Source organism: Mytilus galloprovincialis, chromosome 4 (genome assembly GCF_965363235.1).
Source record: "Mytilus galloprovincialis chromosome 4, xbMytGall1.hap1.1, whole genome shotgun sequence".
NCBI classification, from domain to species: Eukaryota; Metazoa; Mollusca; class Bivalvia; order Mytilida; family Mytilidae; genus Mytilus; species Mytilus galloprovincialis.
The window spans coordinates 83,394,938-83,404,632 of record NC_134841.1 but is presented as its reverse complement, the minus strand read 5'-3'; the positions used below and the strand labels follow the sequence as shown (position 1 = coordinate 83,404,632).

The window sequence follows — 9,695 nt, the reverse complement described above, 5'->3', positions numbered from 1 at the left end:
TCAATATTGTAATTACAAAATTAGATATGAAGCAGACTTCTAGTTTCAGTAGTATCCTTAAGACCAAGTGCACTAGGGTATTTGAGAAGGAATCATTATGAACAGATATTTAAAAGTTTTCTTTCTGTCGTTGCAAAGCTTTTGTATAAATTCTACTTCCCATATGTAAACCTGTTTATGACTTCTATGAAAAAAAGGCTTTGGAGGGCTGTTCTATCTTTTTGTTGTATATGAATAAACCCACCATAGATACCATGATTTTGTTTGTACGAGTACAGTGAGTTTGTGTCAAGACCCCGCACCCAATATCTATTTTTAATTTTTCATTGTATTTAAAAATACTTAGAATAATCTATTCAATTATTCTACATTGTGCAAATGTATATCATACCTTTAATGACATCATACAGTGCATGAATTGTGTTTTCTGGAAAACAAGGTGTGTAGGAATACCAAGAAAAGTAACCGAATTGCACTTTGAAATGTTTTAAGATTGGAAAACTTTTCGTAGGAAATTTAAGGTAGTATTTATTATTTTTACAAGAAAGAATTGATATATATTTAAATAAGTATGAAAAAGGGATTAATTCAACAGAACTTACTTTCTCTAAAATTTGTAGACCATTTCATTACAAAATTGTTATGATCATGCATGAAAATAAAGTAAAAATCTATTTGAAACTTCAGGATGATCTCAAGAAGCAAACTTGTAATTGGAGGGCTGAAAAAAGTTCTAAGTTTCAAACAAGTCCAACGTCATTCAAGTCAGAGTAAATCTTCTATTGAGAGGTACGTATATATTAAATAATTAAAAGATGTTCAGTTGTTTTCAATGTCTAAGTTCATTTTCCTCCCGGATCTTTATTATTCAAAATTTTGTTTTGGATGTAATGTTTATAAAAGTCACAAAGTGCATTTTTATACTTATATTATTTATCTACTAAATAGGTTAAAATTCTCTATCTTGTTCCTGAATGATACCATTAAAAACGGACCCATGTAGCCTCAACGTTTTACAATAACGTTTACAAAAAATACAATGTCTCACTAGTAAAATTATATTTTCATTGCTTAAAATTAGACAAGGATAAGGCACCAGGTAAAAAAACTTATAAAGTCTTCTCCAAAAACCAACAATATACTTTCTCTTCATAATTCAGCTTAATCTTCTACCAATCGAGGTCATTGCTAAATAACACCGCTACCCAATTGTGAATGTATATCAATATCCATGTTAAACTGATTCTGGGAAAGTATGATATATACAAGATCTCTATATAAATGCTTCATATAAATGATACTAAATATGAAATTAGACTTTTGCTTTTAATAAAAAAAAATAAAATAACACTTCTAAATTTCCTGGTTCCGTAGCGCTTTTGGAAATACCACAGTATTTTTTCATTTGCAGTGATCCACACGATAGGGTCCATCGTGGAGCAGTGACATTGCAGCTTAGGTCATCGACGATGTTTAGAATGAGTTCGTTGTTCGTTTTCCAGTCTTTTGGGGTTTTGTGGTACAATGTTCAGTGAATTTCGTATCTCTTTCATTGACATATGTTATAATGCCTCCACCTTTTTTTAATTTATAAATTTAAGGTAGATCGGGCGTCTTTTTCTGAGCATCCATTCTGATCATGTTGCAAACATTTATTTTTTCAAACAGTACACCAAGTATCATTTAATAAAATCAGAAACACATTAACCTTGAAATTCAAAGATTAATCTATAGAAAAAATAAGTGCGATTAAGTGTATTCAAATTTTCAGAACTATCTTTTTTACTGAATCAAGGACAGAATGTTGTATTGAATTTGATTGGACAATTTGTATTTGATATCTAGGATGCATTTATATAACGAGATTAACTGTTTAAATGTTCACCAATTCTATAGTTAAAAGGTAAAATCACAAAAATACTGAACTCCGAGGAAAAATCAAAACGGAAAGTCCCTAATCAAATGGCAAAATCAAACGACAAAACACATCAAACGAATGGACAACAGTTGTCATATTCCGGACTTGTTACAGGCAGGTTTTATAGCGCTACTCACTTGAATGACAGTCGCATGAAATTCCGTTATATTTACAACGATGCGTAACCAATGATTCCTGGAGAAAGAAAAATTAAGTTTCCCCTATATAAGCTATATAAAATAACTGTATTTCGTAAATTTCAATGCTCTTGATATTTTTCATATTACCTGTTCTTTGAATTCGTGCATTTTTATAATGAATTCGTGTAAAATTGAGGTTCTTATTATTCCTAAAAATCATTTTTTTTTTTTATATTAAAACAAAGCACAAAGCCAAAAAGTAAAGTAAAGCACGCAGAATTTAGTGGGTGTTTTGCTATTTAATATTCCTTCTTCTGAAATAAAATCTCGTAAATATGATCATTTATTGCAATGTAGTAGTTTGCTTTTCTTTTTTGGCAAAGTTACATGACCAGAAAATTATCCTTTCAAATATGTCAGTGAATTCTGGATTTCCGTGTGAATCTTTATAATCATTCATTATTATTAACTTTGATATGTTTTTTAGGATTGAAACACATCCAATATTTAGTAGTCCATCATACATCGGGACACTACCAAACAAACAAGATACCACAAGAGAGCCCATTCAACAGGATGACGAATGCAAAAAGTTTTATATGACAATAGTTAATGAAGATTTGAAATCAGCATACAAAAAACATGATCCCAGTTTATTTGCAGAAAAGAACGGTTTAGAAGAGAAAGTGACAGGCAAATCTGTTTTGATAGTTTATCAGGGCTTTCGGCAGCTTTTGAATTGGAAAAAGTTTGATACAATGTACGTATAGATATTATTAAAAGTAATATATAAAATAAAATCTTTTCTCGAGTCTTTCTCATCTTTTTATTAATAGATAACTTATTAATTTGTTAGATTTGTGTTTATTATTCTAGACCCAGATACTTGAGCTACAACACAGGGTTGGTGGAAGAACACAAACTCTTCGCAGTGGATTCTCTGATGGTTTACATGCTGAAGGTAGTTCAATTTGTAATTATCTAAGCCTTTGTTTTTTTAATGGTTCGATATTTGTCATCAGATAAGGTTTATCTTATTAAATACTTGCAAATATGTTGATGATGTACGTTATTCAATAACCAACATATCAATAAAGTAGTGAACTCACCAATACTAGAAGGTCTCTATCCAGTGGTGGATCCAGAAATTTTCTTAAAGGGGCCTGCTCCAGTCATGTCCTAAATAATCACCATTTGTTTCCATTTAACTCTCTCAACTACCCATTTCTCGACTGTAAAATAGATTCTGCGTCGTCGTATGCCATTTACTAGTATGTATCATAGTTAGTGAATGGTCAAAATTTACACAAAAACTGCTCTTGCAGAGTTATGAGAAAGAACGACTTCCAAATATAATGGTTGATCATTATGCAATATCCGTTTCATGAATGACAACGGATATGGACCAATTGCCCTAACTACATCCCCTATTTTCCCCGAATGTGAACTTCCCAATTAGAGTTATCACAAAATTTGTACTAAACAAAACGACAGCGGCATACTACTATTGTCTGTTTATACCAAATGTGGAGTAGATCAGGATTTGAGGATAATTCTGAACGGGAAGTCCCTAATCAAATGGCAATATTAAACGCTTAAACACATCAACGATAACAACTGTCATATTCCTGACTTGGTACAGGCATTTTCTTATGTAAAAAATGGTGGATTAAACCTGGTTTTACAGCTAGCTAAACTTCTCACTTGTATGACAGTGGTATTAAATTTATTATATTTACAACGAGGTGTGAACAAACAAACAGACATGATAAGTATATATGTATCAAATAAGGGGTTCAGCAGTCAACATTGTATTATAATCTTAATCACTATGAAAACAAACAAATATGTCAAAGAAAAACAGTGACGGGATGTATAAGTACCAAGCAACGTCAAATAGATATAACCCCCAAAATAAGACTAAACAGAAAAAGATATAATTTACAAAGACAAATAAAAGAATACTATAACACGTAATTAAGATGATACACAACGTCAGTACCTATGACCTATAGTTCAAGACCATCGTGTATTATATGTGAAGTTGATACAGAATATTAATCAACAAGGTCCTGCATGGTATCTTCCGGTGAATGTTTTTAGATAAAGCACGAGGCGTTCTTTGACATACCCTTTGTTCATCAACTTTCTGCTCAAACACTCGTGACGTTTTACAAAATATGAGTAGCAGCTACAAGGTCTTGAATACCGAATGAGTTGCGAAATAAATACCCCATATGAAGGTGAAGTTGGTATATTGCTACTAAGGTTGATAATTTAACAATTAAGATCGTCTCCTATGTCATAGATTATAGTACTAAGATGGCAGCTTATGTCACATTCAAGGTAAACGTCTAAATTGAGGCATGTTGTTTCTTTAATTTCAAGTTCTGAAGGCTATATTAATGGAACTCCATAAGAAAAGTTTGAATTGTTAATTGGAAGAACATCATCAGTATATCTTATATGAAATTAAATGATCTAGCACTTTGAATGTGTTTTATGATAAACATTGTTTATTTGTTTCAGTTTAAAACTGTGAAGACTAAAATGTAATATCAGATATAGTACTCTGTTAATTTTTATTCATACAATCATATTAGACATTGCACAATTGAAGTTTGTTTTCTATAATAGAAAGCAGTAACCTTTGAATGGTTCTCTATAACAGTATTTTGTTTATGTATCTTTCAATAAATACTATCAAGAATGATTCTTTAACAAATACTGGACTGACATGCAAAACTAGCACGGAGTTATGTTGAACTGTTTTTTTTATTATTATTATTACTGATAATAGCGGTTTGTTCCTTTGGCACCATCTTACGGTGTTTGTATTTCACAACTTGTTCGCTATGCCCGTGTCTGTTGTGAAGTTTTTGATTTTAACGAACGCAACCTATGTATTACTGGTAAATTATTAAACCAGGGATATCGTTACCATAAATTACTTAAAACCTTTACTAAATTTTTCCATAGATATAAAGATTTGGTTTTGAAGTTTGGTTGTACCTGTAGAAAACTTATTTCAAACGGGATAGCACATCCTCATTTTTACGGAAATGTTGTTAACCGTGCCCTGAAATTTAGAAATGATCCATGTAAACTTGTCGCTCCTTTAAATAAACTTATTCTAAAAGGTTACCTATTCAACACTGTAATTAGATCATTGAATATTGTTTTTATTGGTATAAATATTGATTGTGTTATCAGTAAATTAAAAGCTAACTAAATATTACTAGTATGTTATATGCATATACATATTCATGGATCTTCAATCTGTCGATACCTGTAACTTGGCATTGCACAAGGTCATGTATTTCTCTGGCTATCGATGTCTTCTTTACACTAAATCCATGGGATGTTGGATGTGTACGGATTGATAGTTTAGTCTTAGTTGCATGATTTTTTTATTAGTTGTTAGTGGCTTTGAACTAGCTGCCAGATAACTGTGAGTACTCTCAGATCTGTTCATTGTGTATTTTTGTGTCGGGATGTATAAGTACCGGGCCATGTCCACTTGTATATTTGTCCATCTGATGAGTTAAGCCATTTTCAATTGATTTTTATAGTTCGTTCTTATGTTGTACTGTTATACCACTGTCCCAGGTTAGGGGGAGGGTTGGGATCTCGCTAACATGTTTAACCCCGCCACATTATTTATGTATGTGCCTGTCCCAAGTCAAGAGCCTGTAATTCAGTGGTTGTCGTTTGTTTATGTGTTACATATTTGTTTTTCGTTCTTTTTTTACGTATGTCATCTACATAAGACTCATCAGTGACGTTTAGATTAACAAAGTTACAAAGCCAAAAGGTACCAAGTTGAAGAGCATTGAGGACCCGAAATTCAAAAAAATTGTTCCAAGTACGGTTAAGGTAATGTATTTCTGGGATAAGAAAATCCTTAGTTTTTCAAAATTTCAAAGTTTTGTAAACAGAAATTCATAAAAATGACCATACAATTGATACCCATGTTAACACCGATTAGTGATGACTACTGGGCTGGTGATACCCTCGCGGACGAAACGGCCACCAGCAGTGGCATCGACCCAGTTTTCGCGAGTTTCGTCTACATATGATTAAACTAGAAATACTCTTATGGTTAACATACGAACATAATTTTATCGCATGTGCAAAAAGTAAATACCATTCAACTCATTCCAATATGTCAAATAGATGACATTTAAGAGAGTATTGTACTATCGAGAAATGATAGCCTATCGGCCCCGGTACTATCGACCAGAGATTAAAAAAAATCGATAACTAGAAATATGAGTATCATGTGCACATCCCGTTATTCTTGAATAATCATAATAATCATTTAATACTGCGTTGACTAAGTGTAATCGATGGTTTGCATTTTCTGCAATTTCAGTGTTTGTAACATGTCAAAATATTTCGAAACACTATATTGTTTACCCCTGATCTGGAATGCCTTTATGGTATTTGACACAGCTTTTCGAACATTTTTGGATGTTAATGTTCTCAACAGACAAAAATAGATACGTAAATATGTAATTCAGATAAGGATTATACCGAAACACATAATATCTTGAAAAGCATGTGATACCTTGGGGAATCAACAGTGCAGTCAATACAGAAAAGTAATGATAGCACAGCAATTTCCCAAAAATTATAGATAACGGCTATGAGACAAGATTGGGAATTACCTTATAAACTTGATATTATCGAAAGGTGTAAACATGTAAGAAAGGTAGATTTGGGTTAACAGTGATAAAATAGCTCCAACATCATGGCGGAAATCGTCTGTCAAGTTTTCAGTTAGTTTTTCGGGAATTTTCCTACCAATCATAAAGCTGCAAACGATTTCACAAAAAGGAGCAACGTACGTTTATATAATTTTCCTAAAATTTGTATATCTGATTATTAAAAAGTAAATTGATAAGAAATACAATCATGTACCAATACAGGTAGATCTTTCAAGTCGGTACCACTTGCCTTATATATTGTATGATATGATAAGGTACATTACACTTACTTTCTAGCTAATAAATTCACAAGCAAAAATAAAAACTTTTTCATTTCAGAATGGAAAGAAAATAATCGAACGTACTCTACACAATATTTTCCTGGATGGGATTCGAACTTAGCAGCTGATACACGTTCTAGTGTGGAGGGGATAAGTATGGCCTTTATGCGTTTTCTAAATAAAAATTACTGACTATTTTAAAAATGAATAAAACATTTTGAAATAATTATCTCGAGCTATAAGACTACTAAAGGTACGATAAAAAACAATAACTTGATAGAAAATAACACCATAATTTTCTTCTTTTATTTTTATGTCTTCGTTAATTGATAAAATGTCAAACACTACATATCGGGTATGCACTTCTGAAATTACTTTGATCAGTTCAATCACAAGATTTGGAAAGCATACTGTACGCAACTCTTTGGAAACATTTAACTTAACCAGGCCAACACCGATTCGTTAAAGGGCAATTGGAACAATAAGAAGGAAATGTCTTCATTAATATGTTTGCTTAAATTCAAAAACGGGAACCGTAAAACATAGATTTTGTTTTAAATATTGTAGATGATTTATATGAGTGCACAATGCAACCAGTAATGGACGAACTGTATTCATCAATAAATGAAAAAGGGCCACAGGATGGGTGGAATGGATGGGTTGAAAAATGGAGCAAACTTTCTGTGGAGGAATTCCTGAGAACAAATGGTAACTGTGAGCCAAAATCATCGTAACGTCCATGGCCGGAAGCAGCTATTAGAGGATTGCAGGTTATGCCAAGATCTTCACTCATTTTAGGTTCATTATCAAAACGGCTTATAAATAAACTCATCATAGATATTGAACTTGTAAATAAATCATGATAGTATGATTTTTGTTGTATAAGTAATAAGCTTATGTTGTGTTCTTTAATTAACAATAAAAAATTATAGGTCATAGCGCTTGTTTGCAAGCTACATGTTTTTCAAAAGTATATTTTGTGAGGATTATACACCGAAAAAGAATTATGTGACCAGATAGAAAACTTTATAACCAAGATTTCAAATGTAAACTATAAATCTTTTTTTTTTACCAACCATGGACATATATCGTATTTGTTAATGACGTCTTTACACTCAATCCATTTAATATTGGATGTGTATTGATTGATAATTTAGTCATTGATTTATGATATATTTTCATTGGTTGTTGTTGGCTTTGAGCTAGTTGTCAGTGACTTGAGCATTCTCTTGTCTGTACTTAGTGTCTTTTTGTTGAGAGGATGTATAAGTTCGACATTTTCTTTTATCTTTATTAGGTTGCAACATACAGTCCTGCGTTTGGGACTAGCTTAGTTGAACATCTAAGAGATGAATTAGGCGAATGGTGGAAAAAAGACTTGCAAACTCCAGTTGACGGCATGGATACCATTGCCAAGAATTTTATTAAACCTCAATTAGGATCAAACGATAAAACTATTAATTTATCAAAAAAGATAAGATTTGGTTCAAAAGTACGAACTGTTAAAAAAAAGGAAAACAACGTTGAAGTTACTGCACGAAATGTTGTAACAGGCACAGACCGAACATACACAGCAGATGCCGTTACGGTGCCATTGACCATTCTACGCCAGATAGAAGGTGATATTCCAGAAGAGCAACGCAAGGTGTTTAGAAATATCCATTATCGAGCATCGACTAAAGTGGTTCTTCAATGCAAAAGCAGATTCTGGGAAAAGGACGTTGGTCAAGGTGGATTCTCAAAAACGAATCTACCAATTGGTCAGCTACACTATCCTAGTCCGAATGACCCACCTCCACCAAACGAAAGAGGGCTCTTGGTTGTCTATGCTTGGGAACAAGACGCCCTAATATTCGGTTCTCAGCCACACGCAGAAGCGATTGATAGCGCAGTTAGAGAAATAACAAAATTCATCCTGAGATGGAGAGCGAGTTTGAAGTAGGAATGGTTCAGGCTTGGTTCAGCGATAATTCAGCACAAGGAGCACACTCCTGTCTCCAGCCATACCAGTACATCGATGAAATGAAAACTTTGATGAAACCAGAACATCCAGTTTATCTAGCTGGAGAAGCAATTTCGTACTCCAATGGATGGATACAAGGAGCTATCAAATCTGGCCTTAATGCCGCTTATCATTTGTACAGTTATGATCAAAAATTATAATTGTGTTAACATTGCGTTGTTGAACGATACTTACATCGGAACTTTAATACACGTTTTTATACTAAATTGACAAACATGAACATTAGCGAAAACAAGATATTATTGTAACCAAATGTCTATTACTACAGTTTGGAACTTCTGTTATAAATCTGAGCAGAAATGTTTTACTCAGAGTGGCTTTACTTATTATAACCATTATTAAAAGACAACTTATTGATATGATGTTTTATTTCATGACTCAAACTTTTCGTTTTCGCTTGACAATATGATGCAATATCAAAATTAAATGAATACGTCTTTAGTTTTATCGCATTACAAAATGTTACCCGAAAGTTTGTTTGATTAGAACAAAAGAAACTCTCATTTGCGGTCACATAAGCTTCGAATAAGAAAGAATGAAAATGAAGATATGCCCTAGTCACACTAGACCACGATCGCACCACGATCTAAAATAAATTCAGATCGCGGTAAGGTCGCGGTTAGA

At 32.7% G+C, this 9,695-nt stretch overlaps 1 pseudogene; it reads left to right on the top strand.

The window, feature by feature from the left end:
• Positions 1-407: 407 nt before the first annotated feature.
• LOC143073768 (L-amino-acid oxidase-like) lies at positions 408-9,424 on the top strand (annotated as a pseudogene).
• Positions 9,425-9,695: the final 271 nt, after the last annotated feature.